General features: G+C 39.9%; 1 protein-coding gene across 2 annotated transcripts in view; it reads right to left on the bottom strand.

Moving 5' to 3' along the window:
• Positions 1-11,752: 11,752 nt before the first annotated feature.
• The window catches only part of ZNRF2 (zinc and ring finger 2), a 163,117-nt gene continuing 158,403 nt past the window's right edge, over positions 11,753-16,466 (bottom strand). The window contains exon 5 of one of the 2 annotated variants that reach the window (XM_056520697.1): positions 11,753-13,096. The gene's annotated coding sequence lies outside the window, so the exon portion shown is untranslated. Of the gene's footprint in view, positions 13,100-16,466 lie in introns of both variants that reach the window. The other variant, XM_056520696.1, reaches the window with a different exon arrangement.

Below are 16,466 nucleotides of genomic sequence, written 5' to 3'. Positions count from 1 at the left end.
AATATGTTTATTTAACTTTTTTACACTATTTAGGGGGTAAAGTTGGAAACAGGGACAATTTACATTTTTATTGGGGAGGGGATTTTTCTTTTTTTTTTACTTTTGTTTTTACATTTTAATAGTCCCCATAGGGGACTATCTATAGCAATCACTTGATTGCTAACACTGTTCAGTGCTATGCTTAAGGCATAGCGCTAATCAGTGTTATCGGTCATCTTCTCTAGTCTGCTTGATCTCAGACAAGAAGACCCCTGAAGACGGCCGGTGAGGGGATCTCCGGCCGCCATGCTGGATGATCCGATCCCCGTGGCAGTGCTGCGGGCGATCCGATCATCCATTTTAGTGACCACACTGCCGCAGATGCCGTGATCTGTATTGATCACGGCATCTGAGGGGTTAATGGCACATAGTGCGATCGCTGATGTGCGCCGTTACCAGCAGTTACATCCTGCGTCGTTAAAGAGTAGCTCCCACCATCCTTTTTTTTCTGTCCCTGCCTATTGCCCATCTATCCCTATCCCCCTCCCTGCCTTAAAAATTTTTTTTTCTACTATCTGAGAAATGCCTTTTTGTCTACCTGGTAGTGTGCTCACTTACCAGGTAGACAGGCAGACTTCCCCAAGCAGGTGGGATGTCACTGATGCCTGCTGGGGGGGCTGACTTCCGCCCTTAGCTCATCTATACAGGGTGCCTCCAGCTGTTTCACCACTACAACTCCCAGCTTGCACTGACATCTATTGGCTGTCAGGGCATGCCGGGAGTTGTAGTGTTGAAACAACTTGAGGCAGCCTGTGTTGAAAACGGGTCAATGTCTAAACCTTGGCAAAAAAAATTTGTACACCCCTATGTGGAAATGTGACTTTTTAGTGTTAAAGGGTCTTCGGTATGAATGGGAAGCAGGTGTCTTAGAGCGTGAGAGCAATAACACCAAATTTAATACTGGTCACTGAAAGTTCATCATGACATCTCATGGCAAAGAGGAAAGTTGTTGCTCTACATAAACATCATCTAGACTATATGAATATTGCCAAGACCCTGAAACTGAGCTGCAGCAAGTGGGAAAGACCATACAGCAGTTTCACAGGACAGGATCCATTTAAAAGAGGCCTTGCCATGGTTGACCAAAGAAGTTGATTGCACTTGCCCAGCGTCATATCCAGAGGTTGTCTTTGGGAAATAGATGTATCAGTGCTGCCATCATTGCTGCAGAGGTTGAAGGGGTGAGGTGTTAGTTTACTAACCATACACTGCATCAAATTGGTCTGCATGGCTGTCATCCCATAATACTCTTTTAAAGATAATGCACAAGAAAGCCTGAAAATAGTTTGAAACTTGTACAATATGAAAAAGATATAAAACAGACAAAAGCGCAAAAGACATGTGCAGTTACTCCGATGGTACAGAGGTAAATGAAAGCAGCAGTAAGGATAACCGCTCACCTGAGGGTGTTATGCTCAGAGCACAACACCTACTGAAGCTTGTAACCCAAAATTAAGGTAAGAAGTGGGGAAGCAGCCTGGATCCTGCACGTCTTTGTGTAGCACAGTAGTGGTCGGGGAAATCACGTTTGAAACTGCAAGAGTTGCAGAGGAAAAAACTTGGATCCTCCTGGCGTTCACCCGATAAATGAAGAAGCCGTGAAGGACAGTAGATAAAATATTCACAATTCTTTAATCAGCGCTAGAGACTACGCGTTTCAAGGGGTGGGACCCCCTCTTCGTCAGGTCATCCGATGACCTGACGAGGAGGGAGTCCCACCCCTTGAAACGCGTAGTCTCTAGCGCTGATTAAAGAATTGTGAATATTCTGCACCAGCAAATGGTATCACTGAGGATCTCATCTAGGTATCTAATGGCAGTCAGGCTACCTCTGGCAAGCACATGGAGGGCTGTGCGGCCCCCCAAAGAAATGCTCCACACCATTACTGACCTACCGCCAAACCGGTCATGCTGGATGTTGCAAGCAGCAGAACTTTCCCCATGGCGTCTCCAGACTCTTTCACATGTGCTCAGTGTGAATCTGCTTTCATTGCCAATCTTGGTGTTCTCTGGCAAATGCCAAATGTCCTGCACGGTGTACGGCTATAAGCGCAACCCCCACCTGTGGACGTCGGGCACTCATAGAGTCTGTTTCTGACCTTTTGAGTGGGCACATGCACATTTGTGGCCTGCTAGAGGTAATTTTGTAGGGCTCTGGCAGTGCTCCTCCTTGCACAAAGGCGGAGGTAGCAGTCCTGCTGCTGGGTTGTTGCCCTCCTACGGCCTCCTCTACGTCTCCTGATGTACTGGCCTTGTGTGGCCACTTGTGTGGGTTGTAGACTCCGTCTCATGCTACCACTAGAGTGAAAGCACCGCCAGCATTCAGGGACCAAAACATCAGCCAGGAAGCATAGGAACTGAGAAGTGGTCTGTGGTCACCACCTACGGGACCACTTCTTTATTAGGGGTGTCTTGCTAATTGCCTATAATTTTCACCTGTTTTCTGTTCCATTTGCACAACAGCATATGAAATTGATTGTCAATCAGTGTTGCTTCCTGAGTGGACAGTGTGATTTTACAGAAGTGTGATTGACTTGGAGTTACATTGTGTTGTTTACATGTTCCCTTTATTTTTTTGAGCAGTTTAAATATATATATATATATATATATATATATATATATTTTGTGTGTGTGTTTATTACATTTTTTTACCACTTTTCTCCCCCTTAAAGAACTTAGTGTTTTTTTTACTTCTCATTTCAGATCTGCATATCCTGTGGATTACTTTAGATTCAGGAGTACGGTGCCCAGCGTTTGTTTTTTGTTTAATGTTAATAAAATGGTTAATGAGGGCTTGTGGGGGAGTGTTTTTTTAGGAATAAATTTTTTTACAACTTTTTTATTTATTTATTTATTTATTTATTTACTTGACAGGCTTAGTAGTGAAAGCCGTCTTATAGATGGAGTCCATTACTAAGCTGGGGCTTAGCATTAGCCACAAAAACAGCTAGCGCTAACCCCCAATTATTACCCCGGTACCCACCACCACAGGGGTGCCGGTACCAACAGGCCCTGAGCATCAAAAATGGCGCTTCTGGGCCTAAGTAGTAATAGGCTGGAATTATTTAGGCTGGGTAGGGCCAGTAACAATGGTCCTAACCCACCCTGGTAACGTCAGGCTGTTGCTGCTTGGTTGGTATTTGTCTGAGAATAAAAAAAACAGGGGAAATTATATATATAAGCATAGGGTCCCCCCCTATTTTTATTCTCAGCCAAATACCAACCAAGCAGGCACAGCCTGACGTTACCAGGGTGGGCAAGGACCATTGAAACCGGCCCTCCCCAGCCTAATTAACGCCAGCCTGTTACCACCTATGCCCAGGAGCGCCATTTTTGATGTTCTGGGCCTGTTAGTACCAGCTCTTCCCGGCACTCCTGTGGCATTGGATAGTACCGGGGTAATAATTGGGTGTTAGCGCTAGCTGTTTTTGTGGCTGACGCTAAGCCCAGCTTAGTAATGGACAGCTTCCACTACTAAGCCTGTCAAGTAAATAAAAAAAACACGTTTAAAAAAAAATTATTCCCAAAAAAAAAAAAAAAAACACTCCCCTACAAGCACTCGTTAACCATTTTATTAACATTAAACAAAGAAAAAATGTTGGTCATCGACGTAGTCCACCGAATCTGAAGTCCACAGGATACAAGGATCTGAAATGAGAAAGAGCTCCGAGCTGGCTTACATTTACGCTGTTTTGGAGGGGTTGCGACTTGATAAATCCCTGACCACTGCAAAGTGAAAAATAAAATTTACTTTCGTACGCTCTTTTGTAGCTTTTTGCTTACAGCCAAAAGTCCCACAAAAATTTGCTTAGGTGCTTATGCGTCTTTTTGTGCGACTTTTGTAAGTAAAAAAAGAGCTCTAAATCCCTTGATAAATGTCCCCCTTTGTTTTTACGGGCCAAGTGCATAACCTTACATTCATCCACGTTCACATTGTGTAATACATTTTTAAAGTAGAATAGCATTTACAATTCTGCCTGTTCGGGAAATGAACTTCAATTTTGCTAACTTTTTCCCTTGACAATTGACTGAACAGTTGCTGACATAAGGAATTCGCACCAAAGAATTCAGATTACAAACCAAAACTTTTTTATAACAGCTTGGAAAGGTTGATTTCAGATTTCAAACCTATAATTTTCTCCAGATGAAGGGAGTGCCTCCTTGTCTTTTAAGGGGACGTTACACAAAAAAAGCTATTAGCCAAGTTGCAAGTTGTTGTATTTTTTTTATTGCTTCAGTATATCCTTTTTATGAACTGATGCCAAGAACTAAGAGCATATTCTAGATAAGGCCAAAAGAATATTCATGTTTTCTGCACTCAATACCCCACAACGACAGACAAAAAAAAAAAAAATCTAACTGTTAGAAATCTTTGCTAATTTATTGAAAAGGAAAAACTAAGATATTACATTGGCATAAGTATTCAGACCTTTTACCCAGTACTGAGTTGAAGCACCTTCGGCAGCGACTACAGCCTCCAGTATTCTTGGGGATGCTATCACAAGGTATGCACACCTCAATTTGGGGATTTTCTGCTCCTCTTCTCTGCAGATCCTCTCAAGCTCTGTCTGGTTTGATGAGGACAATTGGTGGAAGTCATTTTCAGGTCTCTACTAAGATTTCAGGTCTCTACAAGAAACAATGAAATTCTCCCTTTGTCTTGTTGGAAAATTAATATTTGGCCATACCTTGCTGCCACCACCATGCTTGACTGCACAGATGGTATTGGGCAAGTGATGAACAGTAGGCAGACAGATTCTCTGGACATGTAGAGAGATTTATGAAAATTTGTGCAGAGAAATAGTTGCCCATTGTAACCAAATCAGATTACTTTTTTAATTTTAAAAAGGCCTCTGAAAAATAAATTAATTGGTTATTGGCTACTGTAGGCGACTGCTCAACCTTTACTCTGCACAGACTTTGATAAATCTATGCAATGATGCCAAGAATTGAGGACAAAAACTATCTTGTTTTCATAAAGCCCAGATTGGTGAAGTGCTTCATTGATTGCTGACTTTCTGGAAGTCTCGTCCATCTGAACACAGGGACCCAGATTTATCCAACTGTGTGAGAGAAAAAGTGGAGAGATCTTCCCACAGCAGCCAATCACAGCTCAGCTTTCACTTTACCAGAGCTCGTTATCTGAGCTGTGATTGGTTGCTGTGGGAAAATCTCAATTTTTTTTCTCTCACACAGTTTGATAAATCTAGGCCATTATCTATGGATCCTGACCTTTGGGTTCTTGGGTATATCTCTTACAAGGCCCTTATTGCCCGATTACTTAGTTTGGTGGGCCTTCCAGCTCTAGGAAGATGCAATGGGTTAAAAAAAAAAAAAAAGGGGGGGGGGGGATATTTTCTGCAGCGCTGGACCATGCAAATCAAGAGACTAAGCTCTAGTAAATGGATAAAATGACGTTTTATTTTAGCACATAATGCGTTTCCAGCCTGGACAAGGCCCTTCATCAGGACAGTGCATGTTACATAATGAAAGCAAGCAGGTTTTTAGAGAGACTCCATGTGTACATAGAGAGGTCATATCAATTAAGAGATTCACCAAGGCTCTTAAGGGCCATCCCACGAGAACTTTGCGTAAGGTAGCATGCTTATAGCAACATATTACATTAGTTAAAAAAGAGAAAAACAGGAAAACCATTCAGTTACACGTAAATATTTATAAAATATTAAATAGTAATGAGGGAGAACTTAAAGGCAATTTTTACAGAAGTGACATGTCAGAAGTACTAGCGGCACACACACGGCTGCTCCCCACTTGTTCCTAATGAGGATGTTTGCTAGTGTGTGCAGGGAAGGGTACGGGTGAAGAAAAGAGAGAAGTGCTGTGAGCGCTATGGACATGGCGAACTTGAGAGTAGGTGGAGCTACACAAGGTCCAAAGGCGGCTAAGCAGAATGCCCATTTCTTCTGCACGGGGCTATAATAGCGGTGATGGGGTTTGAAATGGGCGGAGCTACCCTGTATGACAGGGATGTGAACAAAGATCACAAAACTCAGTGCTGGAGAGCTATAGTAGTAGCGGTGTTTGAGGTAGGCAGATACCGCACTAAAAAGAAAAACAGACCAGTAGCCGAGCAATATGTTTTTGACAAGGTAAGAAAAGTAAAAATAGAATTACTGGGGTCACAAAGCTTATTAGATATAGAAATACATTATGTTTAAAACAAACAATAGCTATGTGCAAATCGCAATATTTAATAGCCATTTCGTTTTTTTTTTTTTTTTTTTTTTAAAGGGGGGGGGGGGGGAGATAGTATTATAAAAATCAAAAAGACAATAAGTAAATAAATAGGTGATATACCAACAATACGATGTATATTTATAAAAATTGAAGGGTATCAATTATGATAATATTCACATTAATACAAGATAGGATAATGTTATGGATGTGTGTTATGAGAGGATGTAGGTATAGTTGGCATAAATGGTATGTGAATGTTAGTTATAGTATTTACGTAATGGATTAACAATTATATAGAAGAAGCTAGGGATTGTTGAGAAATAGAATTTAAACCAGGATAGTCTCCGATATTTCATTGAGCCCTAACGGTGCTACGGAAGGGATTTTATAAATGCAGAACACCTCTAAGTGCTTCAAGGCTTCAAATCTGTTGGAGAGGTGTTCAGGCACAGAATCTATTGGTATGATGGAGTATGGATTTTTTAGATCCCGATGGGCTGCAGCACAGTGTCTTGATAAACTATGCATTTGAAATTGTGTTCTGTCATTGTGACAAAGTTTATTCACCCTGTTCCTTAATTTTTGTGTGGTCCGACCCACATATTGTAGGTTACAGCAGCATTCAATGAGGTAGATTACGTATTCTGTATTGCACATAAGATGAGATTTTATCTGGAAAGTTTTGCCGGTGGTGTTTGACTTAAAGGTAGGGCACTTATGTTTCATTTCCTTGCAGCACAGGCATCTGTTTTTTCCACAACAAAAACATCCTGATTTTATTGATTCACTTTTTCCTTGTTTATGTTGTTTCAATGGACTCTGTGCTAAAATATTCTTGAGAGACGGAGCTCTACAAAAGGTAACCTGTGGACATTCAGGGAGAAGATCTTTTAAAAAATTATCCATTTTTAAAATGTGCCAGATGAATATTTCTTAGTTATGGGGCAGATGCATTAAAAGTGGTAATAAAGTTTGGTTCCCTTTTGTTGCATTTTTCTCGTTTTTCTTTTGGTATAAGACACTGTGCTTGAGTCAGATGAATTATTTTCTGATAGGCTTGAGAGATCAAGCGTTTTGGGTACTTTTTAGCTTAAAAGTGTTTTTCCAATGTTCTGGCCTGGATCCGGAAGTCTGCATCCCTGGAGCAATTCTTTCTAATCCTCTGGTATTGAGAAAAAGGTATGTTCTCAAGCTACTTCTTGAAGTGACCACTACTAAGATCAATATAGCTATTGATGTCAACACTTTTTAAATAGGTTGATGTGAGAAAATTATTCTCATTATGAATGATCATGAGATCCAAAAATTGGATGGAGTGTTGACTGGAATGCAATGTGAACTGGATCCCCCAGTGGTTGTTATTCAGATGGTCTAAGAGTATGTGTAACAAAGATGGGTGGCCTTTCCATAGAAATATCAGGTTGTTTTATGTATAGACGATAAAAGGCTATGTATTCCATCAGGGGGTCTTTACACCAATTATGTTGGCTCTCGAAGGCCCCATAAAAAGATTGGCATAAGGGCACCACCTTCAACCCCATGGCTGTTCCCTTCTACTGGTGGTAGAGATTGCCATCATAAATGAAAAAGTTATTATATAGGATAAATTTGAGTCCCTCTAAAAGAAAATTACACTGGGCCTCTGCAATGTCAAGATCATCCTTTAGGAAGGATTCTACTGCTTTTAGTTCCAAATATGGTCTATGTTGGTGTAAAGTGAGGAGACATCGCAAGTAACTAAGATGTATTGTGGATCCCATGGTATAGTGGAAAGGAGGTGAATAAGGATTGGAAATCATGTAAAAAACTGGATAATTGGACAACATATTTCTGTAAAAGAAGATGTATGTAATGTGACAGATTACTACTAGCAGAATTGGTGCATGCAATGATGGGTCTTCCTGGAGAGGAAGTGAGCTCTAGGAAGAGTCCTGGTTGTTCCAAACTTCTTCTATTTAAGAATAATAGAGACCACTGTGTTCTTGGGAACTTTTAGTGCAAGGGAATTTTTTTTTTTTTTTTTACCCTTCTCCAGATGTGTGGCTCCACACAATTATGTCTGAGCTCTACAGGCAGTTCTTTCTACACATGTTTTTTTTTTTTACTCTGCTATACATTGTCAGCTGTGAAGCCTTCAAGTTAATTTCTGAGACTGAGTGGTTGAACACTGTAGAACGGTCCCGTCTTCATCTCAGCCGTCCTCAGGGAAGAACTGGCTTGGGGCCTGGGCTATGTAACACATAGAAAGGGGCCCTCCATACACCGTGGAAACCAAACTGCAATACACACTGAAGGGCCCCCACTCTCCCAACCCCTCCATGACATCTTCACCATTGCTTTAGACTGCTTCCTTTACAGTTGAAAGAGAGGGGGAGGAGTGGAGAAGAGGGCAAGGAGCCATTTGAGAAGAAGACCTGCAGTGTATCAACACTGCTTAGAACACACTTACCTTTCCAGCACCTTCTCCCCACAGAAGCAGAAGTGTAACCAGCTCTCGGCTGGGAGACCCTGTACATGTTGGCAATTAGAAGCAAGCCAAGGCTGTTAATAGCAGTGCTGGCTTGCTGTACTGTAAGGCAATTTACGCCTTCCTGCAGAAGCAAACATCTCAAGTTCTGACCGAACCAGAGTTAGTTCTGTTTACTCAACACATTCTAGGATAATGTATATGATAGGCGAAACATTGCATCCTGACCAGATATTCTTACAACCCTCTCTCTTAATCTTTCAGTTTTAAAACATCTGGTTCACTTATCAACCCAACTGAAAAGCTCAAACTGAAAAATCTTTAGTATCACTAGCAGGATCAGGTTAATAAAATATAGCATTTTTTATGTATGCCTATTGCCCAAACATAACTATATAACTTCCAGAAATCCTTAACAGAATCTGATACCTATTGCACTAAAGACTCTCCACCTATACATAATACAGAATTTCTCTGACAACTGAGCAACCCTTATGTCTAGAAAGCCTATAAAGAAGGCGCTACCACAAACTACAGCAAAACCACTGCAGCTTGTTCATTATTAGTGCATTTGCTCATTGGTTGACATTCACAGGAATTGTAGTGAGCCCTTTAATAAAAAAAAACCTCAAAATATAGCATAAAAAAGTAAATTCCATAAAAATGTTAACCATTATTTTTTTTTTGTATGAATGTTTAAAAGTACCCTATATACATACATATGAGAAACAAGCGGACATCTACCTCCCTATCCATCATAGTATCCTTCATGTTTATGAAGCTCTTCTCTCCTAGAAACTTGATTTTTCAGTCTTATATTATTCTGTACTGCCTTTGTGTCATGTGTATAAGGCCTAATACATCTCTACAACTGCTGAATGAACATTTGTGATTTGTTTAGTTACCATGGATATTCTAACTTATGAACTGCACACAGTTTATCTAAATAATATCTCAAGACCAGTAAATACGGTTGTTTTTGACAAATACAAACTTACGTATGAATTACAGTCAAGACGACACTGTCAGCAATTGTTTGTTCCACGTATTAATCATACTGGCACATTACAGTTTATTAACTACTGATTTGTTGTCTTTTCTAACCTGTTTAAATTATCTAACATTTCTTATTCTAAATGGACAAATTAAATAAATACAGCAACATTTCAGTTCCAGTCTGGCCAAGCTATTGTATAAGGTGATTAAATTACTGAATTATAAACAATGACGAAAATGAAGTGGAAAAAAAAAGGTTTTCTTTGATTGAGACTAATAAACCAGATCCAGCACAGGATTTCCTTTACTTTTAAAGTAGCATGAAAAATAATCTCATACAATAATAAGGTTACAACACATTAATTACAGCATATTTTATGTACCATAATGGCCAATAATAATTACCCGTAAATTAAAATAAATTTACCACTTTAAAAAAACTGAACGTTGATTCTAAAAAAAATTGCATAGCTGCAATAATATGGTGTGTTGAATTTATTTAGAACTTGTAACACGTAGGACACAACTGCATTAACCCTTTCATCACTGAGTTTGAACGGCTTACCTGCACTTCATAAGTAATACAAAAAAAGTGCCATAATTTGCCAAGCAGATTTTAGGCTGTACATGACCATACAAACCATAGCATGTTAGAGTTAAAATGGTCATTGTAAAAGTAATTTTTTCATTTTACATTGTTCATGTGTCTTACTATTAGACTGTACCTCTTAAAATGTAAAGCAGCCAAATTCTCTCTCACAGTGTGTCCAGAGAGGGCAATATCAATTACGGCCAAACTAGTGGAAGTCCCCTATAGGTCTCCTTCTTACACACTAACACACTTTTCTGGCATTTAGTTTTTCTTTTGGTGGTTTATGATGCAGTGTTTGTGCATTTTTCAAGCTAGTGTATATCATGTTTTTTTGTGCTTTTTTTCATTTTACACGTCATGTGATTTTTTTTAATCATATGATTTAAGGATATATACTGACTGTGAGGGAAAAAGGCACAAAAAAAACCTGCAAACACACGTTTACACAGTGAGGTCCATGGGAAGAAAAATGCCATAGACTAGTTAAAAAAAAGAACATCATAGCATTAAGAAACACACCTCAAGTGCGAAAGATGTCATGAAAAAAAAGGCATTCCAGGTATTGTATTACTTGTATCCCAGCCCGACCACAGCATTGTTTCAGTAAATAAACACAAACACATACTTTCTCTATGAAATTTTCACGAACACCACCATGTGTGGAACCACCCAACACATTGATCAGAGCATCAGAAAACACTACATTGATTGGATTATATATTTTTCTCCTACTGGCCCTCAGATTTAATTTAAGTCCAAATAGTTTGACGGCATATAAAGTTATTTTAACATATATACCCTAAAAGCCTAGTTTTAAATCCCCCACACTTAAAGCACATGTTGCCTTTGCACAGCGCCTCCATATTTGTACCTATTTCCAAAATCAGACATACTGTGCATGCTCACAGTTCTGTAAGAAGATGTTTTAAGAAATATGGCTTCTTCCCTGTTTTTAATCCAGAAATACGCTGTATCACATTGACTGGTGACTAAAAATTATGGTGCCAGTATTTAAAGAGTACCTGTCACCATAATATATTGTTCCTTATGTAATTATAAGACACTTTGCTATTTACTTACTGCTAAAATTCTCGACCTTTATATGTTTTTAATGTGACTGAAAAAACGACCACTAGGTGGCTCTGTTCTGTTCCCAGCTGCAAACCAAACTACAGAAATGCTGGGCGGGGAATGGTGAGACACAGCTCTCGCAAGCTTCAATGACGTTGCCTGCTGGGGAACACCCACTTTCTCCTGCTGGGAGCTCACACAATGTGAGCAAGGGGAAAGGTATGATGCAGAGCTTTTTAAAGCTCAAAACATTTATTTTTTAAGGACAGGAGGGGTGTTAGGAGTAGTTAGGGAAGATAATCTGAGTTAGTTTAGAAAATATGGTTTGATGACAGGTACTCTTTATTTTAAAATATTATGGCTTTAGAATGCTGCATTCTTTATGTATGTATATATATATATATATATATATATACTCTACATCTCAAGTACAATGTATTAGTCTATTTCATGAGTGATTGTAACTAAACAGATGAGAAAAAGAATAATTACTTTTTAGCATATAAAAGCCTATTAGATTTTCAATTACCAAGCATACAGTCTTGAAATGTCATTACAGTAGAGCACTGCATCCTAAGGGGAGTTGCATTCTTTATTTCACTGCTATGGTAAACCATAAGTAGTCCTAAGTTGTGGATTGCCCACTATGACATCCAGATTTGGCCTAGGGACAGGAGTTGTCCTAATGGGCCAAGTCTTTTAACAGTTACATTATTAGTATTGTGGAAGGATTTATCTTCAGTAGAGTTTACTGGACTATATACTCCTTATTGGATTAGACATAACTTTGTATCACATGCTGGATGTCTTTTACACTGTTCTACCCAACTCATACAGTAAGTTTTTAAAACTCAGATATTACATAGATAGCATTGTCTTTTGTATGCAGTAAAAGCTACACATTTTACTAAACTGATGTAAACATACCAACTGCTTTATGTTTAATGGCACTTTAATGGCTTATGTTCCCTGACTGATTATAAAATGTTTGAAGAAAAAAAAAATATTACCACTCAGATGCAGGTTGTGGCTCTAAGATGAAAGGGTTAATTGGTAAGAAAATATGCTAGTATGGTAATCAACTTCTGGAGGCATCCAGCGACAGTCTGCATATCTAGACAATGAACAGACACACAAAAATGGTAGTTTTGGGAAGTCCTATACTACTAGAGCGAGAAAAAATAGAAAAGAAAAAACAAACACTTGTACGATTTCACATTGTCTTGTCAAAGTACAAAAATGGGTCTGTACCATAAACTGTTTTGATTTTGGCATCTAAAAAGCATGTATATATGTCAATAAAAGAAAAAAATATTTTAGAGATGTTCTCATCCCAGCCCAGTCCAAGATCCTGTAGTTGAAGCTCTTATAGAGGGAAAAAAATCAACTTACTGGCTGCCAGCTGTGTAGGTCATTTAAAAAAAATTAAAAATAAAAATTCAACGCAGGGACAAGAGTTAACTTTGGCCTACATTATATATTGTTCATTGATAGAAATGGTGGGGCACAAGTATTTTTTTTCTTCTCAAACAGTATGTGCAGCATTTTGAAAATCCCTGTGTGCATCCTTACATAGTGAACGTTTGGCACACTGATCTCTGAGGAAATCTATTGTCCCTCATCTTCACTGAAGCTAGGTCTAAGGCAGGGAGGCCTATAATGCCCCTTCTCAAGATAGTCACAGCAGATGGAAGCCTGTTCCTTAGGTCATTTTCTTCTAGCAGGGAGATAAAGCTACTGGAAAGAAAGAGACAAACTATGTTAATATAAACATAAATGTACTTTTTAAAAAGATAAGATAGAAAGCATGATGGAAATTACATTAGTACCAGTGGAGGAGTCTTGGCTATTAGTGTTCTTTTAAAGGGGTTCTCCGGTGCTTACACATCTTCTCCCCTATCCAAAGGATAGGGGATAAGATGCCTGATCGCTGGGGATCCCCGGGATCATGCACGTGGCACCCTGTTTGTAATCAGTCCCCGGAGCGTGTTCGCTCCGGGACTGATTACAGGCGACCACCTGGCCGGCAGCGTGTGACGTCACGCTTACGCCCCTGTGTCACGTCACGCTCCGCCCCTCAATGCAAGCCTACGGGAGGGGGCGTGATAGCTGTCACGCCCCCTTCTGTTGGCTTGCATTGAGGGGCGGAGCGTGACGTCACATGGGGGCGGAGGCGTGACGTCACATGCCGCTGGCCCGGTGGTCGCCCGTAATCAGACCCGGAGCGAACACACTCTGGGGACTGATTACAAACGGGGTGCCGCGTGCATGATCACGGGGGTCCCCAGCGGCGGGACTCCCGCGATCAGGCATCTTATCCCCTATCCTTTGGGCAGGGGAAAAGATGTGTAAGCACCGGAGTACCCCTTTAATTTTGACAGAGTGTGTTTACTTTAAAGAGTTACTGTCGATAGAAAAAAGTATTTTTTATTTGATATTTTCTTTTAAAAAAATAAGCATTTTCTTAATACACTTTGTTGATTTTTTTTTTTTAAACAATGGGGAAAAAAAAACAAACAAAAAAAAAAAAAAAAAAAACACGGCAACTAGGAGTGTCTGTCTTTTTCATTTTACTATGAGACTCTGGTCTAGTCTCATCTGTCTTAACAGCAGCAAACATAGATGGATTTGCTGGCAGGGCAGGTGGGGTTCTCTCTCTGTTCTACTCATTCTTAGCCTTACTGAATTCAGTGGCAGATGAACCATGTGAGAGGGAGACAGGGACCAGACCTCTGCGGCATTTACAGAGGACAGTGTATTGATGTTGAATATTGCGCCTTGAATATCTTCCAGGCAGCATTAAGGTAGCACCTGTGAGGCCAGGCACCCATATTAGCCAACTCAGGTGGGGCTTGCAGCTTGCCTCCCTCCTCCCATTGCATGTGTGCTCAGTCACGCTGGAGGGTATCTGGGAGGAGGCTGTGAGTCGACCGAATGCTGCCGTAATTGCCCACTGGCCCCTGTTTTGCATAGGTGTGCGGGCTCTGGTGTGTCCTTAACCCCTTAAGGACACAGCCCATTTTCACCTCTAGGACGCAGCCCTTTTTTGCACATCTGACCACTGTCACTTTAAACATTAATAACTCTGGGATGCTTTTACTTATCAATCTGATTCCGAGAATGTTTTTTCGTGACATATTCTACTTTAACATAGTGGTAAATTTTTGTGGTAACTTGCATCCTTTCTTGGTGAAAAATCCCCAAATTTGATGAAAAAATTGAAAATTTTGCATTTTTCTAACTTTGAAGCTCTCTGCTTGTAAGGAAAATGGATATTCCAAATATTATTTTTTTTGGATTCACATATACAATATGTCTACTTTATATTTTCATCATAAAATGTATGAGTTTTTACTTTTGGAAGACACCAGAGGGCTTCAAAGTTCAGCAGCAATTTTACAATTTTTCACAAAATTTTCAAACTCGCTATTTTTCATGGACCAGTTCAGGTTTGAAGTGGATTTGAAGGGTCTTCATATTAGAAATACCCCATAAAAGACCCCATTATAAAAACTACACCCCCCAAAGTATTCAAAATGACATTCAGTAAGCGTTTTAACCCTTTAGGTGTTTCACAGGAAAAGCAGCAAAGTGAAGGAGAAAATTCAAAATCTTCATTTTTTACACTTGCATGTTCTTGTAGACCCAATTTTTCAATTTTTACAAGGGGTAAAAGGATAAAATTTATACTTGAATTTGTAGCCCAATTTCTCTCGAGTAAGCACATACCTCATATGTCTATGTAAATTGTTCGGCGGGCGCAGTAGAGGGCTCAGAAGCGAAGGAGCGACAAGGGGATTTTGGAGAGTACGTTTTTCTGAAATGGTTTTTTGGGGGCATGTTGCATTTAGGAAGCCCCTATGGTGCCAAAACAGCAAAAAAAAAAAACATGGCATACCATTTTGGAAACTAGACCCCTTGAGGAACGTAACAAGGAATTAAGTGAGCCTTAATACCCCACAGGTGTTTCATGACTTTTGCATATGTAAAAAAAAAAAAAGAAAATTTTCACTAAAATGTGTGTTTCCCCCCAAATTTCACATTTTTGCAAGGGTTAATAGCAGAAAATACCCCCCAAAATCTGTAACCCCATCTCTTCTGAGTATGGAGGTACCCCATAAGTTGACCTGAAGTGCATTACGGGCGAACTACAATGCTCAGAAGAGAAGGAGTCATATTTGGCTTGTTGAGAGCAAATTTTGCTCGGGGGGCATGTCGCATTTAGGAAGCCCCTATGGTGCCAGGACAGCAAAAAAAAACGACATGGCATACCATTTTGGAAACTAGACTCCTTGAGGAACGTAACAAGGGATAAAGTGAACCTTAATACCCCACAGGTGTTTCACGACTTTTGCATATGTAAAAAAAAAAATTTTTTTTTTACCAAAAATGCTTGGTTTAGCAAAAAATTTACATTTTTAAAAAAGGTAATAGCAGAAAATACCCCCCAAAATTTGAAGCCCAATTTCTCCCGATTCAGAAAACACCCAATATGGGGATGAAAAGTGCTCTGCTGGCGCACTACAGGTCTCAGAAGAGAAGGAGTCACATTTGGCTTTTTGGAAGCAAAATTTGCTCTGGGGGCATGCCGCATTTAGGAAGCACCTATGGTGCCAGGACAGAAAAAAAAAACCCACATGGCATACCATTTTGGAAACTAGACCCCTTGGGGAACGTAACAAGGGGTAAAGTGAACCTTAATACCCCACAGGTGTTTCACGACTTTTGCATATGTAAAAAAAAAAAAAAAATTTTTACACTAAAATGCTTGTTTTCCCCCAAATTTTACATTTTTACAAGGGATAATAGCAGAAAATACCCCCCAAAATTTGTAACCCCATCTCTTCTGAGTATGGAAATACCCAATAAGTGGACGTGAAGTGCACTGGGGGCGAACTACAATGCTCAGAAGAGAAGGAGCATCATTGAGCTTTTGGAGAGAGAATTTGGCCATGTGCATTTCCAAAGCCCCCCCGTGGTGCCAGAACAGTGGACCCCCCCACATGTGACCCCATTTTTAAAACTACACCCCTCACGGAAGGTAATAAGGGGTGCAGGGAGAATTTAAACCCCACTGGCATTTGACGGATCTTTGGAACAGTGG

The sequence above is a fragment of the Hyla sarda genome, chromosome 5 (genome assembly GCF_029499605.1).
Source record: "Hyla sarda isolate aHylSar1 chromosome 5, aHylSar1.hap1, whole genome shotgun sequence".
NCBI classification, from domain to species: domain Eukaryota; kingdom Metazoa; phylum Chordata; class Amphibia; order Anura; family Hylidae; genus Hyla; species Hyla sarda.
Note: the sequence above shows the minus strand (reverse complement) of the source record. Positions and strands in the feature narration are given on the sequence as shown.